Source organism: Diceros bicornis, chromosome 6, assembly GCF_020826845.1.
Source record: "Diceros bicornis minor isolate mBicDic1 chromosome 6, mDicBic1.mat.cur, whole genome shotgun sequence".
Classification (NCBI taxonomy): Eukaryota; Metazoa; Chordata; class Mammalia; order Perissodactyla; family Rhinocerotidae; genus Diceros; species Diceros bicornis.
In genome coordinates, this window is record NC_080745.1 from 60,926,293 (window position 1) to 60,948,894 (window position 22,602).

Here is a 22,602-nt window from a genome sequence, read left to right on the forward strand (position 1 = left end):
TAGAGTCAATAATATTGTGTTCCATATTTGAAAGTCGCTAAGAGAGTAAATCTTAAAAGTTCTCATCATAAGAAAAACATTTTTTGTTAACTTTGTATGCAAATAGATGGTAATCAGACTTACCGTGGTGACCATTTTGCCGTATATACAAATATTGAATGGTTATATTGTACACCTGACTAATATAATGTTGTATGTCAATTATACCTCAATAAAAAAAGAAACAAAACAAATATTAACCGCTACAGCAGGATTGTGTATGTAGAAATTCCAAATGACTCTACACACAAATTATTAGCAATGATTAGTAAATTTAGCAAGAATGCATATAAAAGGTCATCGAAATTATAAAATTAATTATATTTCCATATACCAGATGCAAAGAAATGGAAAAAGCATTTTTTAAATTATGCAATTTATAATAGCGTCAAAAATGTTAACTCCTAGGAAAGACCTAACCAAAAACTGTGCAAGCCATTGCACTGAAAAGAAAACATTATTGAAAAAAATAAACAAAGCTCAAATAAATTGGAAGCATATGCCATATTCATGAATTCAAAGATTCATGTCAATTCTTTTCAAGAAAACAAATCTTTTCAAATTAATCTGTAGATTTAATGTCACCCTGATAAAATCCCAGGAGAGTGATTTGGGAAATTAACAAACTAATACTAAAATTTATTTGGAAATGTAAACAGCTAAGAGTAGAAAAAACAATCTTGAAGAAGCGGAACAAATTTGGAAGATTTACACTGCCAGCTATCAAGACCTGTTATAAAGCTTTATAGCCCGTATTGGGTACAATACAAGTCCTTCAAGCTGCCAAATATATGATTTTTGCATTTCTCTCATATTGCGTTGTTGGAAGAGTGGAACCATGCTGTGAATATGGGAACTTCAAGAGTACTGAGGTCAATGTATGAGAAACAAATCTGACCTTAGGGATGAGGTAGTTTCTGAATTTATTGTCACAGGTCACTGCGTGAGGCAGAGGGGTGGGGATGAGGTCAAGGTATCTATGGATCTCGTGCAGCATGGCATCCTTGTAGGGCGTGTGGCTCCTGTCCTGCATAGAGGGGCTTCAGTGTCCGCCAATCACACAGTCAATCTCTTCCTGGACTTTAGCTGATAAGATACAAGTAAGACTGATGGAAAAAAAGTAAAATGGCACATTTGCCACAGCAATTCAGGGTTATATTAAGAATTATTAAGGTGTCCAAACACCACTATAAACATAAGTTATATGCTCAGAAGTACAACTAGACTTAGAGAACTGCTATAAAATAGATACATATAACTCTCGTTATACATATAATACATATACAAATAATACATATAATAATACAAATAATATATATAATCAATACAAGCTAGGCCTTAGATATATCTGTACATACCTACATATTACAATACAGGACAATTAATACAAATAGAAATGATGAAATGTTTCAAAATATGAACAGTTATCACATAATTAACTCAAGAAATTATTGTCACTGCAGAAAGAAAAAAAGAAATTACTATTAATTTATATCAAAATAATGTAAGAGTTTTAAAAATTAAATTCTACTCATGAATCTATATGTATTTATGTCTGTGTGTGTGTGTATGCAACTTGCAATGGTACCCTCCTCAACTTCCCACTCCCCAGATGTAGCCTTTTTGATTCATTCTAGCAGTTTCTTCTCTAATGTATACACACATTTCAAAGCAATGACTCTATATTTGTTTCTATTTATTTATTTATCCAGTTTTAGGCAATACTGAATGAAGTTCTGGTATGAGAGATGAGGATTTGCATCTCCATCACCACTCCATACAGAATACCCATGAATAGATACACACACAATTGCATATGCACACACTGGCCCTAACTCCACTTTTGCCTATATATTTTTATCATAATTTTCATTATATTAATATACATTGTTTATACCACTATAACCACATAAATATTGTTCACTCGTAAGATAACTATGATTATTTTTCATTTTGTATATATTTTAACTTACAATTTCTTATTGTAAACTTACAATTTACAATAAATAAGCAATTTATATCCATTCCTAAATTTCTAGTTGCCTATTTAGAATTACTTCCAAATGTTCAGGCTCATGTTTTAAACTCCTAGTAATAATTTTCCAAATGCTCAAACCTCAGATTATCAATCCTTCTCTTTTATTTTTCTTAACTTCTTGCACACCTGCTTTATCTACTTAGTACAATCTAAACTGGTATTTCCCCAGGCCTGCTGCCAATTACCCTCCCTGAAACTTTCATCCTCCTACAGGAGGGCTTCCGATATCCTGGAGCACATGACCATGTCTGACTTGGTTTCAAATATTTGGATGGAGCATATCTTCCAGTAACTTTCTGAGAAAGTGGAAAGAGGAAGTAACATTTTTGGTAAACATGCACAAATGAAAATTGCTCTTTTTATAATACACAAGATAATAGTTGCTCTTGACAGTTCTGACAAACTTCTGATTTCTAATCTTTGGTATATATGATCTGATTTAGCTCTGAAAGTTTTTATGATTTTAGCTTTACCCTGATGTTCTGAAATTTCATAAGCATGTGTCTTGGGTGGAAGTTTTTCTTTCGTTTACTCTGTTAGACACATGGAGAGAATGTTCTGTCTTGATGGTGGAATATGAAGGTCTTTCCTTTGCAGCTATGCTTTCTCTGAAGTGTACATCTGGTTGCTAGTTTCAGGATGAAGGTTGGAGAAAAGAGCTAAGAGTCTCAGGATTCAAGAGGTGGCCTCAGACTTATCCTCTCTTTTTAGCTCTGTGCTTCACTCTTTCCCTGACTCTGCGCAGTGTTCCTGAGTGCAGGCCTCTTATGTTCAGTTTCTCTAGAGAGTACACCTGTGTTTCCTGTGAGAGAAAAAGTTACCTGCTCAAAAAAATTGTAGAGAGAATCTGTACAACTGTACAAAACTGTACACATTGTAGAGGGAGCCTCCTGTCTTCTGCCTCATCTCCCCTAACTTATTAGACACTTGATACTTCCAAATAGTGAGACTTTGGGGATTTTGGGGACACACATTAGCTTTTCCATGTTGATAAAGCTTCCTCTGACATTTAGGTTACAATTTCTTCCTCTCTGCTGAGGTACTTATCACCCTCCTTTCCGCTCTCTGTGTTTCAGAAATTTTCTGAAGCCTTGAAGGCTGCTTCCTGTACTCTTCTTCTTCAACTTCAAAGAACTAATTAATTTTCATTTGTAATTATTTTATAATTATTTCAATGAGATCCTGACACAAGAAAAGATAATGAATGTTTTTAATCTGCTGTGCGCAACTGGAACTCTTTTGAGGTAACTTTCTAAAATAAAATGTTCATAAAAGATAAAATTATTTACCCCCCCACCCCCAAAAAATCTTACTTTGGCAAACCTAGTTTCCTGGAAACAGACTTTTGGAATAACAAAATTATTTAGGCACATCTTCTGCCTAAATACCAGCACCATTCTTGTGAATCTAACCTTTTAGAATACTTCTCAGACTGTAGAAATTTTTTCAGGGTTCCTCACTAAATTCTAGAATTTCCACTTATGCTTCTATAAAGAGTTCCCATCTTCCCTACCCCAGCATTAGAACACTGTACTTTCAGAATGAGGGAAGATTTCTGCACAAACATACCTACCATTCAAAGCGGCCTTTTCTTAGGAAAACCAATATGTAATCTTAGGCCAATTCATGATGGCTGTTTCCTGACACAAATCACCTCCCAATGGAATCCAGACACTGCAGCAGAAATTTGCTGCTTTCCTTCTACCCACACTGTCCTTCACTTCTCTCAGTCACCAACCTCTCTTGTGCAAAGTTGTCTCATTTTATCCCTTCATTAAATTTAGACAAATTATAGCTAGTGGAACAGAAATTTCAATATTGAATCTTCTCTAAGAGAAATGAAAGGCAGGAAAGTAACAATGTCTTGCCAGATGTCTCTTCTGAGATTTACCCTGTTCACCATTTGTAGTCTTACCTGTGACTTCTCAGTACTTTATCAGAAGTAGGATTCCATATCTCAAAGTGGTGCTCATTTTTCTGTTCTAGCGGCAAATAAATCAAATGCAGTGCTTATCAAATTTTCAATAGTAAATTCAGACTGTTGATTGTGATTTTCCTAGAAATGATTTAGTGCAATTATTTGGCATATTAGTTTGCCAGCATATTTAACTGCAATAAATACAAAATAAATTAGATTGTTATAAAGTTAAGCCATAACAGACACTGAATCATGCATTATTAGAAAAAGCTGTTTTATGGCATGGGAGACTGCTGATTAGTTGGCCCGATCTTCATTTCGTACCCCCTTACTCCTTGCTTGCCTAAAAATTCCATTCACCGTCCTTTTTGCAGTTAGGAGGGCCATGCAACATATGTTTTATGAATGAGATATAAACAAAAGCCTGGTGGAGCCACTTCTCTTTCCTTCTTCTTACTCAAAACACAGATGTGAAAGTGGAAGTGAGGCAGACATCATCTCAGGTCAGCAGTATTTAAGCATGAAGATGAAGGTCTGTATACTGGGTATGGTGAAGAATAATGGAAGGTGCCTGAGTCTGATGTTTCAGGGCTACTGTGCTAACCCTAGACTGACCCACCACAAGACTCCTTGTATGTAAGATAAATAAACAATTTGTTGAAGACGTGGTTAATTGGGTTTTCTCTTATTTGTAAAGAAACATAATCTTAATGGATAGAAATGTGTAAATTAGGATCATAGCATGGAAGATGTAACAAGATTAAATCAAGAGTACACAATTCTCTTCTCTGTTAAGTAATTTATCTGGACTCACTATAACCTGAATATTCATTATGAAGTTGAAATTGTCCAACAGCTCATATGGCAACACTTCCTAGAACAGATTATAGAGACAAAGAATGGATTCACAAAGACAAGACAAGGCAGGCCACTATGGTATTCCAGATGTGAGGCAATAGGCAACTTGGTCTAGGAAACAAGTGCAGGAATGAATAGGAATTACAAACAAAAGGGACATCACAAACATGAAGACAGAGAGGTTGGGGAATTACTTACCCAGAAAAGATGAAATTGAGGGTAAGGGTAGTGCGGATACTGAGGATATGGGAATCAATAAATGGAGCTCTCACAAATTGATGTTTGGGAGAAAGCACTTAATAAAGACAACTAAGATTTATTTAGGACTGAGGGGTTATGTGACACAGAATTGACAAAAAGGGGTTAATTTTAAATATTGACTAGAGGGTTAAAAATATATGTATATTTTCTAACCAGTCCATAGGCCAGCATTAATTTAATGGTGCTCTTATATATCCAGGTGACTTGTGGCATGTCTAATATTATGTAATCAACACCATTAAGGCAGACTTAACCCTCAGAAGAGGTGTACTTCATAGAATGACAGTTATGTCCCTTATTAACATTGGCTTTCCACAGTTTCTAGCTTGTCAAATCCAAATTACTTTAAAGTCAGTAAGAAGAGCAGTATACTCATAAACCAATACTAATATTTCTAGCTGTTGAAGTGAATTTAGATATGTAGTGGTTATGTGCACATATCCAATGAAAATTAAGCTTGACTACATAAAGCAATGTTCTAAGAAATCAAAGAGGGTCTAAATAAATAGAAATGCATTGCATGTCATGAATTGAAACACTTAATATTGTTAAGGTGGCATTACTAGAGTAATGTCACGAGGACAACAGAGTAGGAAGTTCCTGGAATCACTCTCTCCACAGAAAAAACTATTGGCCTGGTATCAACTGTCTGAAGCAACTATTTTGGGACTCTGGAGTCTAGTTGAACACTTACAGCATCCAGGGGAGTGCCTGATGAGAAAGAAGTTGATAAATTTCAGTGTCTAGCAGATACCATTCTCCATACACCAGGTCCCCTGCAGGCAGCTGTGAGGACTGTGGCCCATATATCTGTTGCAGATTGCTAGTCCTAAGGTGGGCAATAGGGACCTTGTCCCAAAAAATCAGGGTTTTGTGTTGATCACATGCTTTTGACTACCAAGGGGCTAGCACAGAGCCTGGCCATTGTGTCAATCCCCACAGGATGAATAGACTTCCTGAACAGCATTGGATAAGGGGATTTAAATGGACAGAATCCTTTTTTTTTCTATTCTTATTATATTCAGACGTTTAAGGACATCTCTTCCCTGAGGAAGCCCATACATTGGACAATACTAGACAAAAACTTTAAATTCAATGTCTTAAATATGCTAGAAGAAATCAAGGAAAGTAGGAGAACAACAATGAACAAGATGAATATATCAATAAAGAGATAGAATATATAAAAAATAACCAAATATAAATTTTGGACTTGAAAAGTATAATAGGTGAAAAATATTTAAAAATTCATTAGAATGGTTCAATAGCACATTTGAGCAGGAAGAAGAAAGAAACAACTAACTTAAAGACAGTGAAGCTGGAATTACCCAATTGGAATAGTATAAAGAAAAAAGAATGATGAAAAATGAATAGAGTCTTTGGCATCCCATGAGACATACTGACAAACATATTGTGGGAGTCACAGAAGGAGAAGAGAGAAAGAAGGGCAGAAAAAATATTTGAAGAAATAATGGCTGAAAGCTTCCCAAACTTGATGACTGACATTATTCTAGAGATCCAAGAAGCTCAATGAAACCCAAGCAGAATAACCTCAGAGACCCATACCAAGACAGTTTTAATTAAAAAGAAAAAGCAAAAAACAAAAAACACAGCATCTTGAAAGCAGGAAGAGAAATTTACTCATCATGTACAAAGGATCATAAAAAAAGTAAGAGATGATTTCTCATCAGAAACATTGGATGTCAGAAGATAGTGGGATAATATCATTTAAAGTGGCAACAGAAAAATGACTTCTGTCAAAGGATCGTTAAAAAAAATTAATAAGATTCCAGTTTCTGTCATGGCATGTAAGGAGCTTAGAAATCGTGACTCCATCCTTACAACAAATAAAAAGCTGAGCAAATGAAAACATCAATAATTCTTCTTATATCCATCAGAGAAGTGAAGTTACAGAGAAAACCACTGTTTTCAAAATTGGGGAGACAGAAAAGTAGATACAGAGAATCACGACTTAGCAGAGCAGAAACCCATGAGCAGAAACCTCTGTGGGAACCAGTCCAGGGTAGTAAAACCTAAATGGCAATAACCAATTGCTGGAGGCTTAGTGTAGACAAGTCTGAGAGTTAAAATCTCTAGGGAGACCCTTCATAGAGGGGAACCCACACTTCTGTGAGTTTTACTTTCAGGATCTCTAACAGGTCCTCAGAGTTAATATCAGAGAAAAGTACCCTTTTGCTTCTGGCAAGAAGAGAAAAGGAACCATTTTGGAATATGCAAGAGCATTCAGTTGTTCTTCACGAGGTCTGCCCTCAGAAGAAACTATGTTACCAGAGCCTAACCTGCTTGGGTTTTATAAGAGCCTAACACACCTGGGGGACGGGGATACCCAACTCCAGCTGGCTCACGGCTTCCAAAAGAGAGAAGAGAAATTCACAACCCCAGTCCCCCCTAGCCATACTGTTCCACCTACGAAGAGAGAGGAAAAACTGAGAAGTGCTGATGAAGTTCACAGTCCAGGGGCACAGGCTCAAAAAAACAAGAATGAGAGCTAATTGTAAGATATTGAAGTCTTTAATTCATTTTCAGTCTACTTTTGTATAAGGTGTAAGACAGTTTCATTCTTTTGTGTGTAGCTATCCAGTTTTCCCAATACCATTTATTAGAGAAACTATCTTTTCCCCATTGTATATTCCTTCCTCCTTTGTCGAAGATTAATTGATCATACATGCATAGGATTATTTCTGGGCTCATTATTCTGTGCCATGGATCTATGTGTCTGTTTTTTTTGCCAGTACCATACCGTTTTGATTATTATAGCTTTGCAGTGTGGTTTGAAACCAGGGAGCGTGATACATCCAGCTTTGTTCTTCTTTCTCATGATTGATTTTGCTATTCAGAGTCTTTTGTGGTTTCATATAAATTTTAAGATTATTTTTTCTAGTTCTGTGAAAAATGCCAGTGGTATTTTGATAGGGATTGCATTGAATCTGTAGATTGCTTTGCATAGTATGGACATTTTAACAATATTAATTCTTCCAGTCCATGAGAGCATTATATCTTTCCATTTATTTGTACCATCTTCAATTTCTTTCACCAATGTCTTATAGTTTTTGGAGTACAGTTCTTTCACTTCCTTGGTTAAATTTATCCCTAGGTATTTTATTCTTCTTGTTACAATTGTAAATGAGATTGTTTTCTTAATTTTTCTTTCTGATAGCTTGTTATTAGTGTATATAAATGCAACAGATTTCTGTATATTAATTTTGTATCCTGCAACTTTACTGAATTCATTTACTAGTTCTATAGATTTTTGGTGGAGTCTTTAGGGTTTCTACACATAGTTTCATGTCACCAGCAAATAGTGACAGTTTACCTTCTTCCTTTCTAAATTGGATGACTTTTATTTCTTTTTCTTGCAAATTGCTCTGACTAGGACTTACAACGCTATGTTGAATAAAAGTGACAAGAGTGGGCATTCTGGTCTTGTTCCTGATCTTAGAGGAAAGGCTTTCAAATTTTCACTATTGAATAGAATATTAGCTGTGGGTTTTTCACATATAGCCTTTATTATCTTGAAGTATGTATCTTCTATACCCACTTTCTTGAGAGTTTTTATCATAAATGTATGTTGAATTTTGTCAAATGCTTTTTCTTCATCTATTGTGATGATCATATGATTTTTATCCTTCATTTTGTGGTGTATCACATTGATGGATTTGCAGATGCTGGACCATCCCTGCATTCTTGGAATAAATCCCACTTGATCATGGTGTAGCATCCTTTTAATGTATTGTTGAATTTGGTTTGCTAATATTTTGTTGAGGATTTTTGCATCTATATTCATCAGAGATATTGGCCTGTAATTTTCTTTTTTTTTTGTAGCATGTGTCTGGTTTTGGTATCAGGGTAATGCTGGTCTTGTAAAATGTATTTGGAAGCATTCTTTCCTCTTCAATTTTTTGTAATCATTTGAGAAGGATAGGTATTAACTCTTCTTGAAATCTTTGGTAGAATTCACATGTGAAACCATCTGGGCCTGGACTTTTCTTTGTTGCGAATTTTTTTATTACTGATTCAATTCCATTGCTAGTAATAAGTCTATTCAGATTTTCTATTTCTTCCTGATTCAGTCTTGGAAAATTGTATGTTTCTAAGAATTTGTCCATTTCTACTAGGTTGTCCAATTTGTTTGTATATAATCGTTTGTATTAGTCTCTTATTATCCTTTGTATTTCTGTTGTATGTCTTATAACTTCTCCCCTTTCATTTCTTTTATTATTTATTTAGGGCTTCCCTCTTTTTTCTTGATAATTCTAGCTAAAGTTTATCAACTTTGTTTACTTTTTCTAAAGAATCACCTCTTAGTTTCATTGATCTTTTCTATATTTTTAGTCTATTTCATTTATTTCCACTCTGATATTTATTATTTCCTTCCTTCTACTAATTTTGGGCTTTGTTTGTTCTTCTTTTTCTAGTTCCTTAGCTGTAAGGTTAGATTATTTATTTGAGATTTTTCTTAGTTTTTTGAGTTAAGCCTGTATAGTCATGAACTTCCCTCTTAGAACTGCTTTTGCTGCATCTCATAGATTTTGGAAAGTTGTGTTTCCACTTTTACTTGTCTCAAGGTATTCTTTTATTTATTCTTTGATTTCTTTGTTGACTAATTGATTGTTCAGTAGCAGGTTGTTTAGTCCCCACCTGTTTGTATTTTTTCCAGTTTTCTTCTTGTAATTGATTTCTAGTTACATACCATTATGATCAGAAAAGATGCTTGATATAATTTCAATCTTTTAAGATTTATTGAGGCTTGTTTTGTGGTCTAACATATGCTCTATCTTGGAGAATGTTCCATGTGCACTTGAAAAGAATGTGTATCCTGCTGTTTTGGGATGAAATGTTCTGTACATGTATATTAAGTCCATCTGGTCTAATGTATCATTGAAGGACACTGTTTTTGTATTTTCTGTCTGAATAATCTATCCATTGATGTAAGTAGGGTATGAAAGTCCCCTACTATTATTGTATTACTGTCAATTTCTCTCTTTATGTCTTCCTATATTTGCTTTATAGATTTAGGAACTCCTATGTTGGGTGCATAAATATTTACAAATATTATATTCTCTTGTTGGATTGACCCCTTTATTAGTATATCATGCCTTTCTTTGTCTTTTGTTACAGTCTTTACTTTAAAGTTTATTTTGCCTGATAGAAGTATTGTTATCCCTGCTTTCTTTTCATTTCTATGTGCATGAAATTTGTTTTTCCATCCCTTCACATTCAGTTTCTGTGTATTTTTAGACCTGAAGTTTGTCTTTTGTAAGCAGCATATAGATGAGTCTTAGAGTTTTTGTTTTTTGGTTTTTGTTTTATCTATTCAGCCACCCTATGTCTTTTGATCAGAGAATTTAGTCCATTTACATTCAAAGTGATTATTGATAGGTATGTACTTACTGTCATTTTGTTAATTATTTTCTGGTAGTTTTTGTAGTTCTTCTCTGTTCCTTTCTTCTTCTCTTGCGGGCTGATGACTCTTTTTAGTTTCTTTAGTTATATTTTTATTTCTTTCTCTTTATTATTTGTGTATCTAAGTTTTTGGTTTGCGGGTACCATGCGGTTCACATATAACAACCCTATATATATAGCAGTCTATTTTAAGCTGTTATTTGCTACATTCAAATGCATTCTAAAAGCTCTATATTTTAACTACCCCCTCACACGTTTTATGTTTTTCACATCATATTTTACATCTTTTTATTTTTTGTATCCTTTAACTAATTATTTTATTTGTAGTTGATTTTACTACTTTTGTCTTTTAACCTTCATACTAGTTGTATATGTGGTTGATCCCCTATCTTTCCTATACATACACAAAAGGTGAGATTTTCTCTTTCATGTATTTTCTTATTTAAAGTTATTGCCTTTTCTTTTTCACTTAAAGAACTCCCTTTAACATTTCTTGTAAAAATGGTTCCTGTCACTGTCTCAGTCCCTGGAGGGAGTCTTGGCTGATTCACGCCTCTCTTGCAGATGCTTTAAAGTTAGTAAATGGGTCCTCTTCACCTATAGTTTGTGCACTTTTCAAACTGGTGTTTTTGTTCTGGTTTCCAGGTTGAGTGAATCTGCATGCAAGTTCTTTAGAAGAGGATTTTGCCCTCCCTATAGTGTTATAATTTTCCTAGACCTAATCCCCACTGATTTCAAAGCCTGGCGTTTGGGGGGTTTGTCTCTCCTGTGCAGGATCTAAGGTTTGTGGTGCCTGATGCAGAGCTCGAATTCCTTCTCCTCAGGGAAACATTTCATACCTTTGAGATCTCCCCAAACTGAGGACTGCTGCAGTTGGAGTGTGGTTTTTCTTTGGTAAGCCCATGACTCTGCCTCTTTTACTTGCCTTGATGTTGTCCTTTTATCATTTGCTATGGAGGCTCTGTTCATCGAATCTTCTGATCTCTTTCAGAGGGAATTATACTAAATACAGTGGTAGATTGGTTGTGTCTGTGGGAGAAGGTGAGTTCAAGTTCTTCCTATCCCACCATATTGAACCTTCTCCCATCTACATAATCAATTTAAAATGGATTGTAGACCTAAATGACAGAGCTAAACTATAACACTGTTAGAAGAAAACACAGGCCTAAATCTTTGTGACCTTGTATTAGGTAATTTTTTTCAGATAAAGTGGACTTCAACAAAATTAAAAATTTTTATGTATCAAATGGCACCATCAAGACGCAAAAAGAAAACCTACAGAGTGAGATAATATTTTGGCAAAATATCTGATAAAGGATTTCTATCTAAAATACATAAGATCCCTTACAACTCAATAATCAATAAAAGAAAACAACCTGGGTAAAAATGGGCAAATAATCTAAACAGACATGACGCCAAAGGATGTATACAAATGACCAATAAAAACATGAAAAAATGCTCAACATCATTAATCATCAGGGAAATGCAAATCAAAACTACAATCAAAGACCATTTCATACCCATTAAGACTGTTATAATAAAAACTAAAGATAGTAACAAGTGTTGATGTGGATATGGAGATATTGGAATGCCCACACAATGCTAGTGGGAATATGAAATGGTGCACCTGCTTTTCTCCCTTTTTTCTTCTAAGAGTTTTATAGCTGCAGCTCTTCTGTTTAGATTTTTGATCCAGCCACAGTGCCTCAAAAGCTTAAACACAGAGTTACAATATGACCCATCATTCCACTCCTAGGTATATATCCCAGGGAAAGAAAAACATATATCCACACAGAAACTTGTACACAAATGTTCATAGAAGCATTACTCATAACAGCCAAAAAATAGAAAAAGATAAATGTCTATCAATTGATGAATGAATGAATAAAATGTGGTATACCCATCCAACAGAATATTATTCATCCATAAAAAGGAATGAAGTCCTGATACATGCTACAATGATGATAAACCTTGATAACACACTAAGTGAAAGAAGCCGGTCACAAAAGACCATATATGGTAAAGTCAACTTCTCTAAAATATCCAGAATAGGCAGATCTACAGAGATAGAAAATATATTTGTGGTTGCCTAGGGCTGGGATGTTTGGGAAAAAATGGGAGATTACTGCTAAAGGGTATATGGTTTTTTTGGAGGGTGTGAAGATGTTCTGAAATTGATTGTGATGATGATTTCAGAACTCTGTGAAAATACTAAAAACCACTGAATTGTGCATTTCAAGTAGGCAAGTGGTATGATATGTGAATGATATCTCAATAAAGCTGTTACCAAAAAATAAATTAATCTAGACCTTAAATACATTGTGAGGCCAGAGAAAGAATATTGTTTTTAAATATAGTAGTCATGAAATATCCACTTGAAATAAAATCCCAGAGATCTTAGAATTCTCCTTGACCTGAGATAAATGAAGAGGCTTCATAACAGGAAGGAATCCCCAATAATTGTGTGCAAAATATGGAGAACCGTTATAGGTGCATTCTTCTGTAAAAGTGTCCACACATTTAATTAGATTCACGAATTAACAGGACCTCAAAAAGAATAATAATCATTGCTCTACCAGAAGACAAGGCAGAGAGCAGAAATAATTTGCTTGTTCCTTCTTCCAGTTTCTTCAAGTCACTTCATCTTCTCACTTTATTGCATCTAGAACACATGATTTGACAGTCTGGCTCAAATTCTATGGGTAATTCTTCCAGTGTCATCTCCTTCAGCATCTTTGACTCACTTCACATTTTGCCCTAGTACCTCACGTTTCACATCTTCCCATTAACTTTTTTACACACCTTTTCAACTCGACCCTACCGCTATTCAAATTCATCATCCAAATCTTTCCCTCCTTGGTTAAACTTCATGTATGGGACTTTTGGTCTCATCCCTGAAATTTCCTACCCAAGCCCCTGTAATTTGGCTCCCATCTTTCCCCCTTTATTAAAACCACTCTCTATAGAACTCCTCAAACACAAATTCTAATAAAATTCAAAGACTTTCCCGGGGACAGCATTCTTTAACTCCCAATTTTATCTGTTCTATTTCTTCTAAAATATTGCTTCTTTTTTGATTTCCATGGCACAGTCTAATTGATTCTCTTCCTAAATTTCTGAGAATATGACAGGATGGAAAGCCTTGATTTTATTTCAAATTTCTCTGCACTTCTATGGCCCAGACTGTAATCAAGTCCAAGTTTAAAGAAATGAAAAATAACCAAACCAGTCTGTGAACCCTAGTTTCATCCTATAGATCCCTCTAAAGGACGCAGAGGATAATTTCTCCTATAATTATATGAATTCCATTCTTGTTTTGGCTCGTATTTCTTCCTGATCAAATAAAATTTTCCAAGCCAGAATTCATGATTATAAATTCCTTGACAAACACCAATTTCCAACTCTTTATCTTTCCAAATGCATTTTTGGTTACACTCAGTTAAGGTTTCCCTTTTTCATCTACCTAATCTTTTTCGGCAACACACACCTCACAACTTTTGCATTCACCATTCATCTCACCTGAAATTTGCAACACTGTCCCTCACTGAAAATATTTCAAGATCTACTCAAACCTCAGAACATGCAGGGAGCCCACCTTGGTCAAGCCTTTCCTTCTCATTCTTCCATATATGGAGTACAAATGTTCATTTCCATCTTTATTTTATGTCTCAGTATTTTGTACCTTGTTTCTTTTTTGTAATTGTATCAATTTCACCTGAGTTATGCATTCTCTCTCACCTCAAGTATATTATTAGCACCTAAAAACAGGGTCCATGTATTTAACAATCAATTTTAAATTTTCCATGATTCTTAGTGAAGATCCATACACACAGTAAGTACAGAAAGGGCTAGTCAAGAATTTCTAACTTTACCATTTAGAACTTGTAACTAGAGAATTAATCAATGAACCACGAGATGCACAACTAATCAAATAATTGAGCCCTTGTTACTATTTTACCTGTTCCGTTTTGATCAGGAAACAATCAAAGAAGTCCTGAGGATTGTTAGTGTCTAGAGATTCTTGGGGTTCTTTCATTGTCTCCAAAGGATGACTTCTTATATCAGCAACATTTTACGAAATTTTTTATGACTCCCTGGGAAATAATCAAGGAAAGCAGGGACATTATTGCAGACCTGAAATAGAAAAAAATCATTTATTAAACAAAAAACACTCAATGAAGACATATATATCATATACCAAGTCCTGGTGAAATTTTTGCTAAAAAGATGAATAGAATGTGGTGTCTACCTTGAGGGGAGAATTTTCACTGCACATATAAACTAATGCTCTATGCTGACAAAGGTTTCAGGAAGAGAACTATGTCTAGAGGTGGAAGATGATAATCATTTCCTATACTCACACAGCATTTTTAAAAATTAAAAACATATCAAATCTCTCATTATCTACATCATTTCTTCCCTATAACATGGAAATAAAGGGTGGCATGAAAAACTATGATTCACATTTTGTAGATGAGAATGTAGGCTAAGGGAGTGTGAGTAACCTGATAAAGAGCATAAGCTGGTCTCTGTTGTTTCTCATTGCATCAAGCAGCCTCACAAACAGAATCAGTACTTTAGAATGGACAGCATCTTAAAAATACCATGACATCCAACTGAACGTTTTACAGATAAAGTAACTGTGCACAAGAGCAAGTAAGTGACTTCTCTAAGATCATGCAATTATCTTTTAGACAGAATACAGTACATACAGGCACACTTAGCATAGGGTGAAATTATGTTTATTTAGTGTTCATGCACCATAAAACCCAAATATTTTCTCATTCCTAAGCCAGTTATCTTTTGAGCTAAGATCCCAACTGAAGCATAAATAATACCCTCCGTGTTCAGAGTTTCTTGGCAGCATCTGTGCTCCCAAACATTCCCCCTCCTTGATATCCTAAATTAGAATATTTCTGCAAAGTAACATAGTGGGTAGGCCTCTAAGTGTTGCTTGGAGGGCAGCCCTTTTCGGTAATGGAAGACTTGCAACAAGGGGCTTGATGTCCACTGAGTGCTATGGCCATACTTTTGGAAAGTTACCAAAATAATTTCTGGAAACTGGGCTTTGAAGTTTACTGGAAAAATCACTGGACAGGGAGCAAATGGACATGAATTCAAGCTCTATATTTGGGCATTCATTTTCTTGTGTGAAAAAAAAAAGGGCTGGGCCATCTTTCCCAGAGGTTTACTGCATGACAAGAAATTTGGGCAGGACAGTGGTATTTAAACAATCATTTCATAGTTTGGTCTGTATAGAATTTTGTACTTGTCAGAGAAAAGAGTATAAATAGTTTATCAGGAAGAAAGGATCTTGGTCTCATTTGCAACCATGGGGAGCTCAGAATCGTGACGTTTTCTTTCAATAATTCCAACAAGTTAAGGAAATTCTGATCTGTATAAAGAAATGAGTTCTGCAAAATAATGGAGCAGATCACATCGCAGGGAGTGCAGCCCACGATAAAAGTGGGATTCCAAGGTGAAGCTAAAGAGCTGGAAACATTTAAAACATAACATTAAAATATGCATATAAAAGTGTTTGACTTTGAGGGGCCGGCCCGGTGGCGCAAGCGGTTAAGTGCGCGCGCTCCGCTGCGGCGGCCCGGGGTTCGCTGGTTCGGATCCCGGGCGCGCACCGACGCACTGCTTGGTAAGCCATGCTGTGGCGGCGTCCCATATAAAGTGGAGGAAGATAGGCACAGATGTTAGCCCAGGGCCGTCTTCCTCAGCAAAAAAAAAAGAGGAGAATTGGCGGATGTTAGCTCAGGGCTGATCTCCTCACAAAAAAAAAAAAAAAAAAAAAAAAAAAAAGTGTTTGACTTTGAGATAACAGAGAAAAGTAATTTTAGAAACTATAAAGTAATATCTAGTAATGAAAAATCTTCCCTTAACAGGAAAAATTTCATCAGGTATAAAATCAACCTATGCATTTTTACATTAAATTTGAGTTGACCATTATATCTTAGCTAGTTTAATAATTGTTTCCACATACTCTATTCACATTCACCCCTTTATTTACATCATTACAACTCAAAGTGCCTCTTATTTTGGAGGGAAATAGAAACCACGTGAAGAGACCACTTTCTAAAACATCAAATAATTCAAGTTATCAGTGCAGAATCACTTCTGTCTTCAAAGCCTGTAAACAATTAAAGACTGATATAGGAAGACAAAGTCATTAGGGACTTTAAACTTTTTATATTTAATGAATAATTGAAAGAATTGTATGTAAAACAGCAGAAGGAAAGACTAAAGAGACAGAGATTATGCATGAATTCATGTATTTGATGGAACAAAGGTAAAAAAGGAGAAAGAATTGATTTTTTATTGGAAAAACTAATACATGAAAACAATAATACTAAGATAGATTTGTCTGTCTAAAATAAAAGTAAAATGAGAAATATTTACTCCAAACTAAATCCCAGATAAGGCAAACAAAAAACGTTAAATTGATAAATAGAGTTCTTTAATTTCTTCATTTCATATATATAAAATAAAAATAATTTTCTACCTTAAGGATTAGAGTCTGCCATCTCCAGTGAGCCCCCAAACTTACTTTATTGGGCAAAACTGCCTTCTTGTGGACCTCTGGGATATTATTCTGTATAGTCATCAACAGAATAGTATATTTTAATAAATTTTAAAACTTAGCCATCTTGTTTCCCAACATATGGTCTATCTTTGAGCATGTTCCACGTGCACTTGAGAAGAATGTGTATTCTGCTGTTTTGGGATGGAATATTCTGTATATATCTATTAAGTCCATCTGGTCTAGTATTTCATTTAGGGTCATTGTTTCCTTGTTGGCTTTCTGTCTGGATGATCTGTCCATTGACATAGTGGGGTGTTAAGGTCCCCTAATATTATTGTGTTGGTGTTAATTTCTCCCCTTAGTTCTGTTAATGGGTGCTTTATATACCTATATATGTGTTAGGTGCATATATGTCAGTAAGTGTTGTGTTTTCTTGGTGCAATGTCCCTTTTATCATTATATATACTTCTCCTCTTTGTCTTCCATTATCTTTTTTATCTTAAGTCTGCTTTGTCTGATATAAGTTTGGCTACACCCACTTTCTTTTGCTTGCCATTTGCTTGGAGATTCATCTTCTATGCCTTCCCTGAGCCTATGTTTTTCTTTAGAGCTGAGATGTGTTTCCTGGAGGCAGTATATTGTTGGGGTTTGTTTTCTGATCCATACAGCCATTCTGCGTCTTTTGATTGATGAGTTCAATCCATTTACATTTAGAGTGATTATTGATGTGTGAGGGCTTAATACTGCCACTTTATCTCTGTTTTCCAGTTGCTCTATATTTCTATTGTTTATTTTTCCTTGTATTTCTGTCTGTTCTTTCCATTTGATGGTCTTCTGTGATGGTGTTCTCAGTTTTCTTTTTATTTCTGATATGTGACTCCGCTCTGTTTTTTTTGTTTTGTGGTTAATATGGGGTTTGTATAAAGGATCTCATAGATGGGATATTCATTTTTCTGATAGCCTCTTATCTTCATTAACCTATACAGTTTCCATCCTTTTTCCCTTCCACTTCTATGTTTTTGTTGTCACAATTTATTCTTATTTGTGTTGTGAGTTTGTGACCAAATTGAAGTGTTTATAGTTATTTTTGATGCTTTCTTTTCCTTTGTCCTTTAAGTTATAATTAGATGTTTGCTAACCTATTCTGATACAGAATTGCAATTTTCTAATTTTGTCAGTCTATTTATCTCCTGACCCAAAGCTTTGTAAACCTTTGACTTTTTGTTTCAGGTAGGAGGGTTCCCTTCAATATTTTTTGTAGGGCATGCCTAATGGAACACAACATATCAACTCATATGGGATGCAGCAAAGGCAGTTCTAAGAGGGAAATTTATAGCAATACAGGCCCACCTCGACAAACAAGAAAAATCTCAAATAAGTAGTCTTAAACTATACCTAAAATAACTAGAAAAAGAAGAAAAAGTAAAGCCCAAAGTCAGCAGAAGGAGGGAATTAATAAAAGTCAGAGCAGAAATGAATTACATAGAGACTAAAAAAACAACAGAAAGGATCAATGAAGTTAAGAGCTGATTCTTTGAGAAGATAAAAAAATTGACAAACCCTTAGACAGACTCACTAAGAAGAAAAGAATGAAGACTCAAATAAATAAAATCAGAAATGAAATTGGAGAAATTACAATGGATACCACAGAAATACAAAGATTTTAAGAGACTATTATGAAAATCTATAAGCTAAAATGTTGGATAATCTGGAAGAAATGGATAAAGTCTTAGAATCATACAACCTCCAAAAACTGAATCAAGAAGAAATAGAGAACTGAATAGACCAATCACGAGTAAAGAGATTTAAATAGTAATCAAGAACCTCCAAAAAAACAAAATTCCAGGACCAGATGGCTTCTCTGGTGAATTCTACCAAACATTCAAAGGTGATTTAAAACCTATCCTTCTCAAGTTATTCTGCAATATTGAAGAGGATGGGAAGCTTCCTAACTCATTCTATGAGGTCAACATTATCCTGATTCCACAACTAGACAAAGAAAACCAAAAAAGAAACATACAAGCCAATATCGCTAATAAACATAGACGCAAAAACGCACAACAATATATTAGCAATTCATACAACAGTACATTAAAAGGATCATATACCATGATCGAGTGGGATTTATTCCAGCGATGCAAGGATGGTACAACATCTGCAAATCAATCAACATGATACACCACATTAACAAAATGAGGAATAAAAATCACATGATCATCTCAATAGATGCACAGAAAGCATTTGACAAGATCCAAATGATATCCCACCTCCAAAAACTTTCAAGAAAATGGGTATAGAAGGAAAGTACCTTGACACAATAAAGGCCATATATAACAAAACCACAGCCAACATGATATTCGAGGCAAAAAAAGTGAAAGCTATTCCTCTGAGAACAGAAACAAGACAATGGTGCCCACTCTCACCACTCTTATTCAACATAGTACTGGACGTGTTAGCCAGAGCAATTAGACAAGAAAAAGAAATAAAAGGGATCCAAATTGGAAAGGGAGAAGTAAAACTCACTGTTTGCAGGTGACATGAGTCTTTATGTAGAAAACCCTAAGGAATCCACCAAAAAACTATTAGAAATAATCAACAGCTACAGCAAAGTTACACGGTACAAAATCAACACACAAAAAATCAGTTGCATTTCTATATACTAACAATGAACTAGCAGAAAGAGAAGTCAAGAATACAATCCCATTTACAATTGCAACAAAAAAAATAAAATCCATGGGAATAAATTAAATCAAGGAGGTGAAAGATCTATACACTGAAAACTATAAGACATTATTGAAAAAAACTGAAGAAGACATAAATAAGTGGAAAGATATTTCATGCTTATGGTATGGAAGAATAAACAAAGTTAAAATGTTCTTATTACCTAAAGCAATCTACAGATTGAAGGCAGTCTCAATCAGAATCCCAATGACATTCTTTAGAAAAACAGAACAAAGAATCTTAGAATTTATGTGCAACTAAAAAAGACCCCGAATAGCCAAAGCAGTCCTGAGAAAAAAGAACAGAGCTTGAGGTATCACAATCCCTGACTTCAAAATACACTACAAAGTTATAGTAATCAAAACAGCGTGGTACTAACACAAAAACAGACAGATAGATCAGTGGAACAGAGGAACAGAATTGAAAGCCAGAAATAAAACCACACATCTATGGACAGCTGATCTTTGACAACAGAGCCAAGAACATACAAAGGAAAAAGGAAAGTCTCTTCAACAAACGGTCTTGGGAAAACTGGACAGCCACATGCAAAAGAATGAAAGTAGACCATTATCTTACACCATACACTAAAGTTAACTCAAAATGGATTCAATACTTGAATGTAAGATCTGAAACCATAAAACTCCTACGACAAAAATATAGACAGTACACTCTTTGACATCGGTCTTAGCAGTATCAGTACCTTCAAGTACCATGTCTACTCAGGCAAGAGAAACAAAAGAAAAAGTAAAGAAATGGGTATACATCAGACTAAAAAGCTTTGGCAAGGCAAGGGAGACCATGAATAAAATGAAAAGACAACCCACCAACTGGAAGAAAATATTTGTAAATCATGTATCTGACAAGGGGTTAATTTCCAAAATACATAAAGAACTCATACAACTCAACAACAAAAAATACACAGCCTGATCAAAAAATGGGCAGAAGATATGAACAGACATTTTCAAAAGATGGTATACAGATGGCCAACAGGCACATGAAAAGATGTTCAAAATCACTAATTATTAGAGAAATGCAAATCAAAACTACAATGACATATCACCTCACACCCAACAGAATGGCTATAATTAACAAGACAAGAAATAACAAGCGTTGGAGAGGATGTGGAAAAAACAGAACACTCATACACTGCTGGTGGGAATGCAAACTGGTGCAGCCACTATGGAAAACAGTATGGAGATTTCTCAAAAACTTAAAAATAGAAATACTATATGATCCAGCCATCCCACTACTGGGTATCTCTCCAAAGAACATAAAATCAATCATTCAAAGAGATGTACGTTCATCACAGCGTTATTCCCAAAAGCCAACATGTGGAAGCAACCCAAGTGCCCATCAATGGATGAATGGATAAAGAAGATGTGGTGTATATATATACAATGGAATACTACTCAGCCATGAAAAAAGACAAAACTGTGCCGTTTGCAACACCATGGATGGACCTGGAGGGTATTGTGCTAAGTGAAATAAGCCAGATAGAGAAAGACAAACACCATATGATTTCACTTATGTGTGGAAGATAAACAAACACATGGATAAGGAGAACAAATTAGTTGTTACCAGAGGGGAAGTGGCTGGGGAGAAGTCAAAAGGGGTAAAGGGGCACATATATATGGTGACAGATAAAAACTAGACTATTGGTGGTGAACAAGATGTAGTCATACAAATACAGATATATAATAATGTACATCTGAAATTTACACAATGTCATAAACCAATATGACCTCAATAAAATCATTTTTTTTAATTTAAGCATCATTTTTGTTAATTCTATCATTTTATAGGTAAAGAAATTAAAGTAGAGGACAGATTTTCTCTTTGTGAGGATCTGAAAAATGAAACTGTAATCAAATGATCAACAAGCTTTATATGTAAAAGCTCCCAATTTCACCTCTATAGATTTAATTAGAGGTGACTTGAATCACAAACGATGTGAAGAAACAATAGGGCATTGTATAATAGGAAACCTCAGGAGTTATCTGCTTCTATGCCAGGCTCCTTTACATATTCCAGAGTCTAAGCTTTCAAAAACAGTTTTATTTTAGCTAAGGAGGTGGAGGATTATTTGCAACACCTAGGGGATGTGTGTGTGTGAGCGAGATTCACAGACAAAATCTCACTTGCGGTCTTCCCTTTCACTTCATTTGGGAGATAAATTTTAAAACAGGGTAATTTGGAATCCAAGCAGAAAGTCAGGGTCATTGTGACAAGCACTTCATAGGTTAGCAGAGCTAAAGTGGGAGGTATATAATTACCATAAAATTTTAAACCAAAATCCAATATGGAGGGGGAAAAAGTTAAGCAAAACTGAAAACACAGCCAATTACAGTTAGGGATAGAGATTAATAATATTTGAAGCCTGCTTAAATAAATCACTATACAACTTGGTATTTGTGTATTTTGTAGAATTATGCGTTAGTGTATATATTCACAAAATGTGTAACTCAATTTATTAACTAGTAGGTAATATGAAATAATTCATGCTAACAGTTTTTAAATCATGCTTTGTTCACACAAAAATTATAATTGATGAGAATTTCACAAAGATATGCCAAAGCAATTAAAACCATATATTAAATTATAAACCATCTGTAGCACCATTGCTGGTAGGATCTGTAGGCAGGGATGTTGGAGGAAACCCTCAAACTTGTCAGTGAGGCTACAAGTGTAGTCCAATCAAGTGAAAGCACAAGGCAGCTGGTTCAGCAACATAAGAGTGTGACAGGTTATTCTCACTTGACAAATATTCCCTGGTGAGAAGTCTGGAATAGGTAACACACAATTATGCTATGGAAA

At 34.9% G+C, this 22,602-nt stretch overlaps 2 pseudogenes; one reads left to right on the top strand and one right to left on the bottom strand.

Annotated features, from left to right (window-relative positions):
• LOC131407284 (cytochrome P450 2C9-like) overlaps positions 1-22,602 on the top strand; it is a 556,896-nt pseudogene that overhangs the window by 388,121 nt on the left and 146,173 nt on the right.
• Positions 815-22,602, bottom strand: part of LOC131406863 (cytochrome P450 2C18-like) — a 24,587-nt pseudogene continuing 2,799 nt past the window's right edge.